This window comes from Anabrus simplex, chromosome 4, assembly GCF_040414725.1.
Source record: "Anabrus simplex isolate iqAnaSimp1 chromosome 4, ASM4041472v1, whole genome shotgun sequence".
Lineage (NCBI taxonomy): Eukaryota > Metazoa > Arthropoda > Insecta > Orthoptera > Tettigoniidae > Anabrus > Anabrus simplex.
This window is the reverse complement of record NC_090268.1, coordinates 246,213,843-246,233,517: the sequence shown is the minus strand read 5'-3', so window position 1 is coordinate 246,233,517 and position 19,675 is coordinate 246,213,843. Positions and strand designations below refer to the sequence as shown.

At 39.8% G+C, this 19,675-nt stretch overlaps 1 protein-coding gene across 4 annotated transcripts in view; it reads left to right on the top strand.

Moving 5' to 3' along the window:
• The window catches only part of mxt (Eukaryotic translation initiation factor mextil), a 425,214-nt gene that overhangs the window by 137,151 nt on the left and 268,388 nt on the right, over positions 1-19,675 (top strand). The gene's annotated exons all lie outside the window — the stretch shown is intronic.

Below are 19,675 nucleotides of genomic sequence, written 5' to 3'. Positions count from 1 at the left end.
ACAAAAGTTATACATATTAAAAATAACTTTAACTACATATCTTGCAGTGCGAAAGTGTTCTTCTTGAATGATTCCTGAATATAAAAAAACACACGCGCACACATTTCTGGAGACAGGACAAAGTAAAGTGAAACCTTAAGAGTCCTTCTGAGAAGAGTTCCTCATTTTTTCTATGTTCCGACTAACTAATGAAGTCTCCCTTGAGTTCCTGATAAACATACATAACAGGAAATTCTCCTTCACTCTCAACAATAGCTCTAAAGACCAACGCTAAAATTTTTATTTTAAATATTGTGCAGAGACGTGAAAGCATGATTTTGAACATGATATAACTCCTTCATATAACCCAGTTTTTTAATACAAGGTGTTGCATTAAATAATACACATCTTACGAGGAGATGAAAACAGGGACGAATGTAGAAACACATGCATCGTTGAGAAGGCAAGTTATACATATTAAAAATAAGCTTAACCACATAACTTGCAGTGCGAAAATATTTGCCTTGAATGATTCCTGAATACAAAACGCGCGCGCACACACTTCTAAAGAGCCAGCAGGCGGGAAAAAGTAAGGTGAAACCTTAAGAGTTCTTCTGAGAAGAGATCATCATTCTTTCTATGATCTGACTAACTAATGACGTCTCCCTTGAGTTCCTGATAAACATACACAACAGGAAATTAAACAATACACATCTTACAAGGAGATGAAAACAGGGAAAGTTAAAAATAACCTTAACCACACATCTTGTAGTGCGAAAATATTCGTCTTGAATGATTCATGAATACAAAACACACGCGCATACATTTCTGTTTTTATCTCCTTATAAGATGTGTATTGTTTAATGTAACGCCTTGTGTAATATAGATGCCTACATCTTGCCTATTTCCCACATTTTGGCTGATGATGACGCAAACACAGCGTCGAAACTAGTTCCAAGTGCAAATACATGTTATAAATAAACATTACATTTTTGTATTGAAAAGGTGGACCGTTTTAAGTTTTTCCTAACATCCTTTCTCAGTTCAATACGGACAAAATGAAATTCCTATGTTTAAATAAAATCAGATATCCAGACGATAATATTCCAATCAAACTAGAAACAGGAAATCAAATCCTAATTTGCGGGTACTAGGTTCGTGGTGTTGAAGAGAGGATGGAGTGTGGCATTTGTGTCAGTAACATCTCACTGTCTAGAGCTTCGACACCGCTAAATGGAACTGATTATGCCTCAGGACAGAGGAGGAGTTCGATACCCAAAACCTTGTTTTGTTGCTCTGGTGAAGTATCTGCAGGAGTTTGTTTAAGCTGCTGTGCCCTATTGTCGAAGTCCTTCAAACGTACGAGCGTAATACGAGGACTTGCAACGTCTTCCCTTTCAGAATGTGTTTTGTTACAGTGTGAGGTCAAAGAGCATCAGCAAAATGTTAGTGATATTATCCTAACCAAGTTCGTAAGACCTCTGTTATTTGATTTTGCATTGGCAAGAACACAAGAAGTACGGTACCGGTACAGTACCATTCCAAGCCTTCTTCCAGGAGAATCTTTAAATTGTGCATGAAGAGGCCAACTGTGACTTCATACAGGTAATATTGCCAATATTTAATAATACTGATGTAATTAACGAGCTTCAGTGAACATATGACCATACTGCACAGTGTTTTGTAGGCTGTCGTCATTAGAATAAGTTTGGAACATTGTGCGTCTATGCCTGCCATCTAGCAGAGAAATTTTGTCTCAGTGTAGTCGCAAAAATACTTGCATAGAGCAGGCAGTATAGGAGGATTGAGACAGCGGTGGTATTAATAAAAGGAAGAAAACAAAACACGGATATGGATAGTTCAAGTGAGTGTTTAAGAAAAGAAAATTTATGAATGAGAAGAATCAAATTTCAACTCTCTACTAACTGCAGTGATACAGATAATAAAAAAATAAATAAATAATTACATTAGATTGTATGATTTAAACTTCATTGCACATAAATATTAAATTTAACACAGGGCACAGGGCAAAATCGTGGTTATTGAGTTTAATGTGAGGTGGCCTTGGAAGTGGCATGATGCACATGAGGTAGAATTTAAACACCCAACACAAGAAGAAGAAGAAGAAGATGAAGAAGAAGAAGAAGGAAGATGATACCATTATGAGAAAACAGCAAACACAGGCCAAACTAAAAAAAAAAGGCTACAATTAGAGATTACATTACAAGCATCGGGGAATATTGATAGAATAAAATTCACCATAATAAGAATGAAAAGAGAACACCCCCCAAAAAATCAGGAGTAAATATTAAACACAAGAAAGAATCCCAAATAAATAAATAAATAAATAAATAAATAAATAAATAAATAAATAAATAAATAAATAAATAAAAACGAATAGGATGAGTTCTACACTCATAGGGCCATATACCCCGATTCCAAATTACCTCAGTTATCCCATTAATAATATAATTACTTTCACATAACATGGTTTCAGAATTTTTTTTTATCTACCAGAAGTGATGAATTAATGCATGTTAAACCGTATTTCAGTCGGTGAAAAATATTCAAACGAAATAAAGTGCAGAAAACGAAGGAAAACGAAGAAAATAATTCAAACTACACGAGAAGTTAAGGCATGGCCTTAAATATTAGGTAGTTTATCCTGGAGTATCACATTCCATTTCGCTGACTACTGAATGTACACATCTATCTTGAAACCCCGACAGACAGCAAGTGCGGGGAGGAACATACACTCAATGAAGATGTGTTCAGCACATGCGCGCCAGTATTGATTTTCCAAGGGACCGATAGCGTTCATCTCAGCCATGATGCAATAATTACATATCACAGATTTAAATATTTAGAATGGCAGAATGCACCAATAAAATAGGTGCACCAAACAATGACAATAAAACAGAAATAATATCCCAGTCATCATCATCATCATCATCATCATCATCATCATCATTTCCCTTTATCCAGCTGTAGCCGCGTAGGGGCAAATATGGTTCCGCTCCATTTTCTTCGGTCTTTCCCCCACTCCTCCTCCAACACTGTGTCCCAGCCCAGGTTTCTTCCTATAATACTGCGTTGGATTGTGTCCGTCCATCTCAATCGTGGTCGTCCACGGCCTCTCCTTCCTTGCATTTGCATTTCCATCACCTTTTTTGGCATTCTTTCGTCACTTACTCGCTTTATGTGCCCAAACGATCTTAGTCGGCTCTTCTCTATTCTATCATTCACTTTTTCCACTCCAGTTTCTTCCTGGATTTTCTCATTCGTTATTTTGTCTCTTCTACTCTTCTGTATCATACTCCTCAAGAACTTCATTTCAGCTGCCTGTATTCGACTCTCATCCTTCTTTGTCATTGTCCAAGTTTCTGCCCCGTAAGTAGTTATGGGTACGTAATACATCTTGTACATAGTTTCCTTTGCTTCCATTGGCATATCTTTGTCCCATAACATGTTTCTTACACTATGATAGAAACAACCTTCCAGCTTGAATCCTCTTGCTAATCTCAGCATCCAGTCAAACATTCTCCATTAATTCATTTCCCAGGTATTTAAATGTTTCCACTACTTCCAGGGGCTTGTCTACAAGTCTAATTTGACCTTTCCCTTCTTTCTCCCCTCTAGTCATAACAAGGGTTTTACTCTTCTCTGCACTTATTTTCAACCCATTCCTCTATTTTCTCATTCACCACATCCAACTGTTCTTGAACCTTCCTGTCGTCTTCTCCCCAAATCACAATATCATCTGCAAATAACATGATGTCCATTTCTCTTCCTCCATGTTCTGCTTTTGCTGTTCTCATGATGTCATTACTATTGTAAACAGGATTGGTGATAGAACACTTCCCTGCCTCAGCCCACTAGTTATTTTGAACCAACTTGTTTTTGCACGCAACTACAACATTCCTTGTACATTGCCATGATCATTTTTATTAATCCCTGTTCAATTCCTTTTTGCACCAGACTGTCTCAAGCTTTAATCCTGGGGACACTGTCGTATGCCTTTTCAATGTCAATGAATGTCATCACCATATCATTCCCGTACTCCCATTGCTTTTCCATTAGCTGTCTCATAATGAAAATGGGCTCTATTGTTGACCTTCCACTTCTGAAACCAAACTGATTTTCCAGTATCTGATTCTCAACCCTCAACCTTATACTACTTTCCAGTATCCTCTCCATTATCTTAGCAACATGGGATATTATAGTAATTCCCCTGTAGTTCTTCAAAACTATCTTATCACCTTTCTTGAAAATTGGAATGATTGGCTGAGTGGCCTAGTAAGTGGTCCTGAGAGTCGGGATACCAGATGCTATGGAATGGGAGTGGGCATCTCGGACATATTCTGAGTCGTGGCCCTCCTTGTGCTCAGGCGGCTAGGACTATACAGTTCACCGGTGGTCCATAACCCGTTAGAGGAGAGATCCTCACTTGGACTATGTGCAAGGAGGGTAGCATCCTGCTTCATGAATTTACTGAGCTCAGAACATTTTAAGCAAGCCTCGGACCTGTGGGAGTAATGGAGTCCCATTCCCATTTGACAGGCGAGGGACTCCTTGGATACAACTTGGCGAATGAAATGGAATTCGATGGGGAGCTATCAATATTAATGGGGCTTATGGAAGAAAGAAGGTAGAACTGGCTGAGTCAGCAAAGAGGATGCATCTGGATGTGCGAGGAGTAAGTGATATTCGGGTAAGGGGAGATAACGAGGAAGAGATAGGAGATTATAAAGTGTACTTGACGGGTGTTAGAAAGGGAAGGGCAGAGTCTGGGGTAGGGCTGTTTATCAGGAATACCATTGCACGCAACAAAGTTTCTGTTAGGCACGTAAATGAGCGAATGATGTGGGTAGATTTGTTAGTGGGAGGAATTAGGACAAGAATTATGTCCGTGTATTCACCATGTTAGGGTGCAGATGAGGATGAAGTTGACAAGTTTTATGAAGCATTGAGTGACATCGTGGTCAGGGTCAACAGCAAGGATAGAATAGTGCTAATGGGCGATTTCAATGCGAGAGTTAGGAATAGAACTGAAGGATACGAAAGGGTGATTGGTAAATGTGGGAAAGATATGGAAGCTAATGGGAATGGAAAGCGTTTGCTGGACTTCTGTGCTAGTATGGGTTTAGCTGTTATGAATACATTCTTCAAGCATAAGGCTATTCACCGCTACACATAGGAGGCTAGGGGTACCAGATCCATAATAGACTATATCTTAACAGACTTCGAATTCAGGAAATCTGTTAGGAATGTACGAGTTTTTCGCAGATTTTTTGATGATACAGACCACTATCTGATCTGTAGTGAACTAAGTATCTCTAGGCCTAGGGTAGAGAAAGTGAAATCTGTCTGCAAACGAATAAGGGTAGAAAATCTCCAGGCCGAGGAAATTAGACAGAAGTACATGGATATGATTAGTGAGAAGTTTCGAACAGTAGACAGTAAGCAGGTTCAGGATATAGAAAGTGAATGGGTGGCATACAGGGAAGCTGTAGTAGAAACAGCAAGGGAATGTCTAGGAACAACTGTGTGTAAAGATGGGAAAAGGCGAACATCTTGCTGAAATGATGAAGTGAGAGCAGCCGGTAAACGTAAAAAGAAGGCTTATCAGAAATGGCTCCAAACAAGGGCCGAGGCAGACAGGGATTTGTACGTAGATGAAAGAAACAGAGTGAAACAAATGGTTGTTGAATCCAAAAAGAAGTCATGGGAAGATTTTGGTAATAACCTGGAAAGGCTAGGTCAAGCAGCAGGGAAACCTTTCTGGACAGTAATAAAGAATCTTAGGAAGGGAGGGAAAAAGGAAATGAACAGTGTTTTGATTAATTCAGGTGAACTCATAATAGACCCCAGGGAATCACTGGAGAGGTGGAGGGAATATTTTGAACATCTTCTCAATGTAAAAGGAAATCATCATGGTGGTGTTGCAAACAGCCAAGCTCATGGGGAGGAGGAAAATGTGGGTGAAATTATGCTTGAGGAAGTGGAAAGGATGGTAAATAAACTCCATTGTCATAAGGCAGCATGAATAGATGAAATTAGACCTGAAATGGTGGAGTATAGTGGGAAGGCAAGGATGAAATGGCTTCATAGAGTAGTAAAATTAGCATGGAGTGTTGGTAAGGAACCTTCAGATTGGACAAAAGCAGTAATTGCACCTATCTATAAGCAAGGGAACAGGAAGGATTGCAACAACTATCGAGGTATCTCATTGATTAGTATACCAGGCCAAGTATTCACTGGCATCTTAGAAGGGAGGGTGCGATCAGTCGTTGAGAGGAAGTTGGATGAAAACCAGTGTGGTTTCAGACCACAGAGATGCTGTCAGGATCAGATTTTCAGTATGCGCCAGGTAATTGAAAAATGCTACGAGAGGAATAGGCGGTTGTGTTTATGTTTCGTAGATCTAGAGAAAGCATATGAAGATGTTCGCCACACTGGGGGACTATGGAATTAAAGGTTGATTATTAAAATCAATCAAAGGCATGTATGTTGACAATTGGGCTTCAGTGAGAATTGGTGGTAGAATGAGTTCTTGGTTCAGGGTACTTACAGGAGTTAGACAATGCTGTAATCTTTTACCTTTGCTGTTCGTAGTTTACATGGATCATCTGCTGAAAAGGTATAAAATGGCAGGGAGGGATTCAGTTAGGTGGAAATGTAGTAAGCAGTTTGGCCTATGCTGACGACTTGGTCTTAATGGCAGACTGTGCCGAAAGCCTGCAGTCTAACATCCTGGAACTTGAAAATAGGTGCAATGAGTATGGTATGAAAATAAGCCTCTCGAAGACTAAATTGATTTCAGTAGGTAAGAAATTCAACAGAATTGAATGTCAGATTGGTGATACAAAGCTAGAGCAGGTCGTTAATTTCAAGTATTTGGGTTGTATATTCTCCCAGGATGGTAATATAGTAAGTGAGATTGAATCAAGATGTAGTAAAGCTAATGCAGTGAGCTCGCAGTTGCGATCAACAGTATTCTGTAAGAAGGAAGTGAGCTCCCATACGAAACTATCTTTATATTGGGCTGTTTTCAGACCAACTTTGCTTTGCGGGAGCGAAAGCTGGGTGGACTCAGGATATCTTATTCTTAAATTAGAAGTAACAGACATGAAAGTAGCGAGAATGATTGCTAGTACAAACAGGTGTGAACAATGGCAGGGGGCTACTCGGAATGAGGAGATAAAGGCTAATTTAGGAATGAACTCGATGGATGAAGCTGTACGTATAAACCGGCTTTGGTAGTGGGGTCATGTGAGGTGAATGGAGGAGGATAGGTTACCTAGGAGAATAATGGAGCGGGCGAGTTGGCCGTGCGCGTAGAAGGTGCGCGGCTGTGAGCTTGCATCCGGGAGATAGTAGGTTCGAATCCCACTATCGGCAGCCCTGAAGATGGTTTTCCGTGGTTTCCCATTTTCACACCAGGCAAATGCTGGGGCTGTACCTTATTTAAGGCCACGGCCGCTTCCTTCCAACTCCTAGGCCTTTCCTATCCCATCGTCTCCATAAGACCTATCTGTGTCAGTGCGACGTAAAGCCGCTAGCAAAAAAAAAGAATAATGGACTCTGTTATGGAGGGTAAGAGAAGTAGAGGGAGACCAAGACGATGATGGTTAGACTCGGTTTCTTTTTTTTTTTTTTTTGCTAGGGGCTTTACGTCGAGACTCGGTTTCTAACGATTTAAAGATAAGAGGTATAGAACTAAATGAGGCCACAACACTAGTTGCAAATCGAGGATTGTGGTGACGTTTAGTAAATTCTCAGAGGCTTGCAGACTGAACGCTGAAAGGCATAACAGTCTATAATGATAATGTATGTATGTATGAATTGTTTTATGCTATTTTTTATCTAAGCATTATGTGAAACAGCTGATGATGGTTGCTAAGCAATCAAAACATGTACTGTAAGTTTTAATGACAAAAATTTAGCCGAAGGTTAAATAATAAAAAAGGAAAGTATCGATCAGGTGGAACCTTTCTCATTAGTTAACTTGATTACAATTTCGATACGGAATGAAGTGGATAGTATGTAATAATTAACCACAATGTCGGTATACTACTCGCAGTTGAAGTAAATTAACTTCTTATTTATCATAGACAGCATTACGAATGCCTAATTAGGTTACCACTGATCTAATACATCCTAGCCAAGGAATTGTCATTTTTAGTTAGACGACTACCTACTACCCTCTTACGTCGTTATATGTACGTAATTTCACATATAAGCTCACTCTTCTCGAACTAAATCAATGATAGCACTGCACAATTATATATTAAAACACAATTGGAAAATGGCACTTTTCAAAACAAACTATTTAATTTACTTACTGCAAAAGAATATTAATTGACTTATCTTTTCTTCCCCATATTCTCTCGATGTTGTGTCCAGATGTATTAGGACATCTAGTTAGGTATGTCTGCTACATCGTGCCGGTCTCTGGGAACATATGGGCAGGTCATCTATCCTTCTCCGTTATCTTGGGATATCTCCGCCGACTTTGGGTCATCATCACCGGACAGTCAGCCTTGGTCTTCTTAGTGCACAGTTAGGACAAAAATATAGACAGACATGGTCAGTTTCATCATCTTAGTATACTCAAAGCCTTCTAATACTCATAAACGTATTGAAAAGAATGCTTCTTTCATTTAAATCCAGCTAACGTCTTCCAGACTACTAATATGTCTACCAGATTCTCAATTATATAATTTGATTTAGGTTTCTATATATTGTTTTCAATTCCTGTAGCTTTTATATTTTCTTGCTAGCGACTTTGATGGATATCTGCTGTTCTTGTTTGGTATCTTGTGACGTAGTCTGTTACGTAACGTTTCCCAATAAGTGTTTCAATTTCTCGATTTATTAATATGCAATTCTATATAATACTCCTGTAGCCTTGCTCTTTTCTCTTGATATTATTCCAAATTCTTTTCTATTCGAGCTCTCTGTTAGCAATAACGTCTTCTTCTCGTAGGAATATCGTCCTGTGCAGCTTGAAGTGATTTCTTCTGGAATTTTTAAAATATATAATAATAATAATAATCTTGTAACAGTCCCATATCCTTCATTCTTTTTCACTGCCTTCTTGATACTATTTCTCGGCTTATTCCCGATATGAATACAATCTTCTCGCCATTGACGATTAAATTTGCGTGTCGTGTTTAATTTTCTCGTGGCATAGTGTCCATTTTTGTTCCAAGATGTTCATTCATGACAGTGAAATGGCACACATGGTTAGAAACGAAGCTGGGATTTACATCTTTGTTAGATCAGGTCAGCATGTCCAGATTGAGGTGGTTTGGGTATGTAATGAGGATAGAGCCAACAAGGGCAGCTTATGTAACTTGGAGAGACATGTGGCAGGAAAACAGATTGTGGGAAGACCAAGAACCCACTGGATGGACATCGTAATGATGGACATTGCAGATCGGGGAAGGACGCTGGAGGACGTCATTAACAACAGTACATATCTCAGTAAGACAGAATGGAAGAGGCTCACCAACAGTTCTCGGGAAACTGGAAATGTAAAATGATAATGATGATGAAGAATCTCATCTAGATGGTCCTATCATTCACATAGATAACATCTATCTGTGCATCTAAATCTTTGTGAAGGCGGAGACCAACTCCATTTTTGGATTCATTCATGTTCCCACTCCAATATAACATATATCCATTTCTCAGAGATTTCTTTCCAGAGTCTTTTCACTTTGTCTCACTCAACCCTAATATCTGAAGCTTGCACCTGTCCATGAGGTCCACAAGTTAATGAACGTAAGTTTTCATGGCTCATTGTATTAACATAAAGAAATAAAATGAACTGGATTAAAGCCACTATATATATATTTATTACTAATAAAGCCAAGCTTTCAGCCAAATTGCATTGGCCTTCATCAGGGCATATGAAGTTTTGCCTCCGACAGTGAGTAAAGAAATTATCTGAAGGAACATGGAAGTCATGCCCGTACTATCCACGGTCTACCCCACTAATTGGACTCAAGGATCGTGGCGCTGTGCTGTGGTGGTTGGGAGGGAAGTTACTGATGCACCGCCCTCTGTCGACAGTTTGAGTGCGTCCCGCTGTGCCATGGTGGTGTTATGCATGTATTTCTGCAGTACAGGTCTCCATGTATTTGATAACTTGAAGCCATCTTCCCTGTTGATGTTATTTGGGCACAGCTCTATCTATATGGCTTCCCTCACAAGACGAGCATAGAAGTCTTTTACAGGCGCGATGACCTTTGCCTGGTCAAAGAGGATTTCATGGTCTGTACTGCAGAAATGTTCTGCTATGGCAGACTGGCTTATAGCGTTCTCCGTGGAGGATGAAAGAAAGACATTCTTTACCGATCTGATGCGCTCTTTCACCCTGGTGCTAACAAGCCTTTTTGTCATGCCAACATATGAACAACCACAACCACATGGAATTTCATATACGCCCGGTGTTTCAAGACGTGGCTTCTCTTTGACTGGTCGAAACAGGGATTTGAGCTTCCGGTCTGCGGTGAAAACTGGAATTATATTGTACTACTTAAGAATGCACCTGTTCTGTCAGTTATACCTGCCACGTAAGGAAGGAATACTTTTTTTCTTTTTGCTGTAGTCCTGGTTGGTGCTATTCAAGTTAGGCTCCTTGATCTGCACAGCTCGTGTTATGTCTCCAGATGTATAGCCGTTTTTCTTCATTAATCCAGTCTTCTTTAATCCAGTTCATTTATTTCTTTATGTTAGGTCCACAAGTTCTTCACATTTGTTATACCATTAATAACTAAAGTTGGTATCTGACAGCTAGGGTTGGAGGAAGGAGCATTGCATGTGCCATTTCACAGTGTTGCCACATTCCAGCATTCCTTTCTCTTACGTCTCACTTCCGGCTCACTTGTTACCTTGTTCATTCTGACCACTGTGATCTGTTGTAGACTACCTGTCCAGGCGGTGTCGTCCCATTTGCGATCACTCTTATCAGTGACATACAAACAGTCAGGTTGCTGTGAGGGAATTCCTTACTGAAGGACTGGTACAGGCAAATATCCCTCATGTAACTGGCAAAACTGGGATTCTTACGAATCGTAGGTTGAAACTCATTAAATTACTTATATTTACTTCTTTGAGACTGATGCGTTTATATCAGGACTGACAGAGAATAAACAGGACTCAAATAATCCTTTTATTTAGAGTTACTAGATAATTGTGGGTGTAAAGGCAGTTTAATGAGCTTTAAGAAGTAAGGCAAAGGTGGGCTATTAAAACCGTTGAATTTTACACTTTCCGATTTCAAAACCAAGGATTTTGGTGTAACACTTAACTTTTTCGACAGTGCTATCCTTTTTGAAGCAATTGTAGCTCATCTCATACTTAACAGTTAACTTACACTTTCTTATACAATAGGGGACAATATTAATATTAAATTAATGCTTACATAATGCTCAAACTGTTCAAATATTCATACTGAGACGTTAAGTAAGCAGCTGCTCAAAATACAATTAGCCTACTTTCCTCTGTCTGTATGTCTACCGCTCAGTCTTGTTTCTTGATACCGGGTCGGAATGAGATGAGATTAATTTAATGTTTCTACGGCTGGATGCCCTTCCTGGCACCAACCTCAGTTGAGGACCTAATGAAGACGAAATGTGTTATGGTGAATGAAACTGGGCAAGGGGTGCGAGGACTCAGCTCTGGCGTATGGATAGGAACTGTACCGGTATTTGCCTGGAAGTGAAAATATTAAACCACAGAAAACTGTTCTGAGATCAGCCGACGGTGGGATTCGAACCCATGCATTTCCCGAATGCAGAGCTTGGCTCCATAGCCGTAGCGAGTAAAAACGCGCGACCACTCAGCCTACTTTCACCTATATAAATAAAATTATAATTTTCGTCTGTACGCTTGGATTAAACGTCCAAGATTCTAGAACTTCATGTTAAGAAAATGTTTAGATTAAAATAAGTTGAAAAAATTATAATTCTATAATAATAGCCCAAAAAGATAATATTGCATCAGAAAATAGTGGGTTTGAATCTCATTGTCGGTAGCCCTGAAGATGGTTTTCTGTGGTTTCCTATTTTCACAACAAGCAAATGCTGGGGCTGTACCTTAATTAAGGCCATGGCCGTTTCCTTCCCACTCCAAGCCCTTTCCTATCCCATTGTCGCCATAAGACCTATCTGTGTCGCTGCGACGTAAATCCAGTGGTAAAACAAACCCATGTCACCAAACATTCCTGACTTTTTCATAAATAAGAGTATCCATTATATAAAGCATAAGGCTTGCGTTTCTTCATCTCATTGACCTGCATGTCGTAAGTAAGCATGCGGATAGCATAACAACAAAAGCTACATCAATGATGGATGTCTACAGCTGGAATAATTACAGTATGTTAAAAAGTATAGACTAATATTACCTCAAAAAACGTTCAAGAGAGAGGGTACAGGTTGGGAGAATGCTTATCATACCTAATTAGCAGTCTCCTTGCTGCATTGATGTTGGAAAACCCTGACAGGCTGCTGATAATTTTACAATGATTGCAAATAGAATGCCAGTCACACTGAACTGCTTGCAACAAGATCTAACTCAGAAGTGAAGTGAGAGGTTTGGCAACTCCCAACAAGACAAGCTGGCCAGAAGATTTATATTCATGGCGACCGCAGTCGCCCCACCCTCATTTCCATGGCAACCATACCCCCACTCCCTTTATCCCGCCACAGTAGGCAATAAATGAACTTCCCTCTAAGAAATGTCAGACGCCAACTTTAGTTATTAGAGGTATAGTGAGTAAGGATATTGAGGGTTCCAATTCTGAGCTATTTCTTGAGTAATGTGTGTCTCTTCCTGTACCTCTAATGAGCTTCAAGTTGTTGACTGTCATAATTTTGTGAGCTGCTTGAATTGTTGTCGATGTCCGATAATTTTAATACTTTTACATCCGAGGCTTGTTTTAGTTTTGAAAGCAAAGTCCTTATTAAGGTGCATGTGAATAGAACCAGTGATTCAACAGAGAAATATCAAACTGAAAAATATATTGCATGTGTGATTTGCTCTTGGAGATGTTATCAGGCTGTAGTTATTACATGAAGATCAAATGTTTTAATTTAATAATAAATTTGTTTTATTCTTATCTCTGGTTCTTTCAGATCAACATCCACCTTCTTCCTTCCCTATACTGTTACAAGAATGACACAAACGTCTTAAAATCTGTATTTCGTTGGGTTTTTAAAGTAAAAATAGGTAGTGTTTTAATAGCTCATTGTGTTAATGTTCTCCTTGAGACGCTAGGTGGTAGCACTACGCGCTGTCGTCGCTGCTACTCTGCGTGGTAATTGAGGAGAGTTTCAACTAATTCAACTATTTGATTACACTAAACAGCCATCTTGAGAATTCATAAAGTTATCTGTGCAGACTTTTATCTTACATTATAAACAGCAAAGAAATCCTTCACTCATGTAAACTATTCTGGACATTCTGACATGTAACCATTCTCGAAGAATGCATATTGAATCACTACACTGTACAAATATGACCCTCTTGAATGGTTTTCAGATCCCTCTGACCTTAGATGAAATATTATCCTACTGGAAGTACTTGATCTCGTATTAGATGATGGCAGGACTACTATTGTCGCGGCCACGAAATTAGGCGGGTCAGAGAAATTACGCTGTTGCCAAGGTTATGTAGCAACTGGTGAAGAAATGTCTAACTGGACACATCATTTCGGAGCGCGAGGCAAGTTGTTCTCTCTCAAGCTCCTGATGTTACCGGTACTTCATACAATGTTTCGAGACAAGTTATACTACAAGCTTCAGAAAAGACTGCTGATTCCAGTGTTATAACTATTTTCCATATAAACCACTTTAAATAATTATGAAAAATAAAATCTTGAACGAGTAAGTTTAAATCTGTAGAATCATAATTTTGAAAATTTCAGTAACCAGCCAAGTTTTTATTTCTTCAGCCAATAAAATTTTGTCTGTGGGAAAAATGTAAAAAATCGACTGCCTTATATTTTTTATCTGAAACATATTTCCGTGAGTCTTGTAATTTTCCTGGAAAATGGCCCGGAAAGTGATCATGTAAATGTCGCTAGCTGAGGCAGTTCGGGGCCCGCGCACCAGCACAGGCTGCAGGACCCCGTATATACTTTCGGATTACATATTAATCCGTATCAGTTTTATTACATTATAAATATTTGAATACTGTATATTGTACCGAGTAATATAGGAAAAGAACTATTTAAGGAATAGGTTTACATTAATTTACAATGAAGTAAGAATTGGTTTCTGGCTTCAAGGCAGTCTTAGTCACTGTCATCACTCACTCACTCACTCGCTCGCTCACTATCTGTCGAGTCGTCTTTTACACTGATGATGAATGGCTCCTTTCTTTCATCCCTTACTATTTCCTTGGCTCAATCGTCTGTTTGAACATCTTCCACGCCATTGAAGCACTTTTCCCAATCTACAGCAGTCACACGGTCGATGTGGCTTCTGACGTGAGTTTTTCTATGCCCTTTATTTTGAATGTCTTGTTCCTCTCTGGCGGTGGTGGTGATTATTGTTTTAAGAGGAAGTACAACTAGGCAACCATCTTCTATATAACACTAATCAGAGTGAAATAATGGAAGGGGTCCGACACTTCGAAAAATGAAGATATCAGCCAAAGGAAGACAAGGGCCACGAAGGGCATGAAAATGAAAGACTCCCTAGCCCTCGCAAACCTAATAGCGTCGGGGTCGGAAAATAACAAGAGTTGACCAAGGGAGGTCGGATAGGATAGATGAAAGTGAGGAGCCGGGTACAAGTAAGTGGACGCAATGCCACGACTCAGCTGAGGGCCCCGTGGTCGCCAACCCATGCTCCAAAGTTCAGAGCCCCTGAGGCCCCTTTTAGTCGCCTCTTACAACAGGCAGGGGATACCGTGGGTGTTATTCTACAGCCCCCACCCTCAGGGGGGTTGTTCCTCTCTGCCACTTCTCTCTTGACTTGAGCCAAAATCAATTCACATTCACTATCAATCTTTAAATGCACTTACAATGCGAGCTCAACAGCTGCTTGACAGGGAATGACTCGGGTAAGGTGGCCTGGAGCGGATGGGCTTCAGTTTGACAGCACTGCATGATCAGCGTTGCCAATCCGTGCCCGGGTAAGCGACTCTCGACCATCTGTCGCTTCGCCTTTCCCATATCTGACGACAGCGCAGTTTTCCTCACCCGCCTAATTTGGTGGCCGCGACAATAATTATTTTATCATTCATTTTATTGATAAGAGGGGGCTCATTAAATTTTTTAATTTTAAGGTGTGTAATATAGAGAGGAATTGTTTCATTTTGATATGTTGATTACTATTTCATTTTTTGAATTGTTATTTTTAATATTTGTTTCCAAATTTCTTCGCTAAACTTGAATTTTATATTTATTTTTATTTTCTATTTTATTTGCTGAAAGACAAGAATAATCATGTTGTATCATCCCTTAAAACAATCACCACCAACACCATCATCACTGTGAGATTTCAAAATGAGTTGCACAACACATAAAAGTGTTGTAATATAACTCAGAATTTGCATTTGCTAATTATTTTCTAAAGACAGGATTCAAATATGAAAATGTCTACACAATCCTGGAAATTGTAAACAGCAGCCTTAAAAGATTTATTGAAAGAATGTAAAAAATATACACACAGAAGAGAACAGCAGCATTCCCATCAAACAGGCACAAGTAGATTCCATGCTGTATGTTATTTATTTAGCACGTCTTATTACAGATATTACCAATGTACAACTTACAAGTACTGTAATGGAAAGGATCAAACAAATGACAAAAGAAGTCATTATAAATATGATCAAAAGAATGCTTCATCATTTCAGGGATCAAAATTAACCCAGGAATTTATAAAAACTGTTGAAATATGTGACTGGATTAAGAAATGATGGCTATTCATTTTTTTTTTGCATAAAATGCTGGGAATGGCAAAGGAAACCAATTTATTTATTTAGCATATGGCCCATACAATCAAGTTAAATACAGAAATGAATTATATTCATATTTTCATAACAGGAAAACAATGAACAAGGAAAGACTCCTTACAATTGAATGTCGAGATCTTTGATCCACTGTATTGCTTCTGGAGTTGCCATCAGAAAATACACTTTGCTGCCTGTGTATGCCTGCATTTCACACTCTCTGACAATGTGGTGTATGGTTTGTCGTGCAGCTCCGCAGTCACGCGGGCGTTGGCAACTTGTTCCATTTAAACAACATGTTTCTGAATCTGCCATTGCCTGTTCTTATTCTGTTCAGAGCAGTCCATGTTGTACGTGGTAGCTGGAATCCACTTGGAAGTTTGGCATTCGAGAACATACTGTGCAGGTGCATTTCTGTTGCTCCCACCGTCTTTCCCACTCTGTAGTTGGGTTGTAGCCTCTAGCAAGCATGTCTGAGGCATTACGTAAAGTTGGGTGACGTGAACGTAATCTGTTTTGGTTGATAGTTCATAGATCTTCATGTACAGGTGGATCGGGGTTCCTTAAGAATTTATTGAATTCCTTGATGAGAGCAGTGGATCTGCGTAAATCAGATGGCATTATTCCAGATAAAAGCGGGAGCCAATGAGTTGGCGTGGATCGAATTGTGCCAGCTATTATGCGCATGGTAGAATTCAGTTGAGTATCATTAAGTCTTGTGTGATGATTGTTCATTCATACTGAAACACAGTACTCAGCACTTGAATACACCAGGCCTTTAGCTGAAGACCGTAAAACGCTTGCCGAAAAACCCCAGGTAGTTCCACAAAGCTTATGAATGATGTTAACATGTTTTCAGTTTCTGTGCAGAGTTCAGCAGATGTTGCTTGTAGGATAGTGTTCGATCGAGGTTACTCCAAGATATTTTGGGTTCCAGTTGTGGTGAAGTATCCTGCCGCAGAAACTTGCGTTCAATTCAGTATTTGCTTAGTGGTTGTTTTAATGGAAACAAGACACCTTCGTTTTATTGGTGCTGGGCATAAGTCTCCAGTTCCTAAAGTAATTTTCCAAAATGGACAAATCCCTTGTTAACATCTCTTCAGTTTTCTCCAGTTCTTTGTGTTACACAGCTAATGCTATATCGTCAGCAGGAAAGCAATATAGAAATCTCACAGTGCAAACAGAACGGGGCTGTGTAGATTCATGAAGAGGAACATCCTTTCTCTTTGAAGGAGGACATCTCTGTGCCAGCGATTGCTGAAGTACAGCACTGACATAGTAGTGGAATTCCATTGGTATTTTAGATTCTAAATGAAATTCCCATTATTTTCCCTCTCCCCAAATTTTTATGGTTAAAAAGAAATGCTAGGAAAGCGGGAAAAACACTTGAGTAAATGCACCATGTAGAAGGATAGGAACATGAGTGGGAACACATAATAGGATAAACACAATGACAGGTCACGTGGATAGAGTACATACAAGAAAGAAAAATACGGGTTCAACATTTTTGGTTGTGTGAGAAGGAAGAGCAACAGAAAGAGGAAAAAAATGACAAATGGGAAAACACCAAATAAGGACAGTCTTCACATCGTCATATACTGCCATCATGAAAGCTTTGCTCTTTCCTTGTCATCCTCATTTTACATACATTTCTTCTCAGCCCATACAACGTAAGAAAGGAAAAGCAAATAATTTAGAGTTATAGGAATACCACATCCCATAAATTTGCCATTCTAATGGCAGTGTCTGTAATGGACACAGAAGATAGCATTTCTGTCCCTAGAGTCAGTAAGTGCCTCAATGCTTCAATAAGAAAAGCCATTTATCATATCAGACAGTTGCTGTAATTCCATTAAAATATGTTACTTGTTCCATCGGCAAGTGCTTATGAAGTGAAATACACTGCTGTGCAAAACTTAAGAACGAGATAGATAAAGCAGCATATCAACTACTCAGTGGAAATGAATGAAAGTGCAGTAACTTGTTGCCAGAGGTCTCCCACACGTGCTTAGAAACCCGGCGTGAGGTCAGCGCGACTATAGCGCTGAATAGGTCTGGCCCCACAAAATGAGGCAGTTGAAGGAACAGGACAAGACAGTGCAAGTCAATCAGCGAGCTGCTACGGTGCAGTGTGGTGGTGTTATTCATTACAGCATGGCCCGGAGACAACATTTGGATGACTTCACATGGGGAAGAATCATGGGGAAACGGGAAGAAGGACGAAGTGTGACGAGTGTAGCCCAGGAGTTTGCTATTGCTCACAGCATTGTTTCATGTGCATGGGGAATATTCTGAACCACAGGCACTGCTGCCCGAAGGAGAGGAGCAGGTCGAACACGTTCAACTACAGCAGCAGATGACCACTACATTGTGCAACAGGCAAGAAGAAACTCACGTCAAACAGCGGGTGCAATTGCAACAACATTTAACAGGACTGCAAGGCACCCAATCTCATGCTCCACAGTGGCATGGCGACTGCATGGGAGTGGTCTGTTAGTGTGATGACCATTACGTTGTGTTCCGTTGACACTCCCACTTCAGCGGCACTGTTTGCAATGGTGCCAAGAGCATCAGGTCTGGACCGTGAAGAAGTGGGGTCGCGTGCTCTTTTCAGATGAGAGCAAATTCAGTCTGAGTAGTGATTCTAGACATATCCTCATCTGGCGAACACGTAATGCCTCCAGGAACATTGTCGAACATGATCATTTTGGTGATCCAAGTGTTATGGTGCGGGGAGGCATAATGTTGCATGTGCGTACTGAACTCCAAATCTTTGAATGGGGTACAGTCACCGGTCAACATTATTGTGACAGTGTACTCCTTAACCTTGTATGTATTTTCAGGTGTGCATTCGGTCCCGACTTTATTTTTATGGATGACAGTGCATGACTGCACCGAACAGCGCAGGTGGAGGAGCTCTTGGAACAAGAGTATATTCGGCGAATGGACTGGCCTGCCCATTCCCCCAATTTTAATACCATTGAGCGTGTGTGGAACATGTTGGGCAAATGTATTGCAGCACGTCTGCACATACCAAGGACCATCCAGCAGTTGTCAACTGCGGTGGTGGAGGAATGGAAAGCCCTACCATAAAAACTCCTTACAAATCTTGAAGCCAGAATGGAAACACTTTACAGAGCATGCATCGCTGTCCATGGTCCCTTCTTTTGCGATGTCCAGGGGACCATCATGAGTCGCAGTGAATTACGTATAATTTATTGTCTCTGTATAAGAGTATCAGTACTGTACATCTCATTTCATATTCCTTTCAGTTGTCTACCATACCATACTGAAGCAGTTCTTCATATGTATGGTTCAAATTTCATTGAGCTACATTACTTGACATTGACACAACATGCGAAAGTTACTTTCATCCTTAAGTTTTGCACAGCAATGTAAAATGAATTATCATAATTTTTTATTTACTTGTCTGATATTTTCTATGATCTTTTATGTATACTTGTTCAAACTTGTAAATGTCCCAACCAAATAAAATTAAGGTATTCCTTCATGCCAGAAGCAACACTGATTGTATATAATTAATATTATCAAAAGAAACATTGCTTTAAATGTGACAAGACCCTTATGACAGTTTAGGCTTAAATGGTGTGTGACCAATACTCAACCAAGTATTGCCTTCATCATATTAACATTTTTGCAAAATGACAACCTTCCTTCCTTCCTTCCTTCCTTCCTTCCTTCCTTCCTTCCTTCCTTCCTTCCTTCC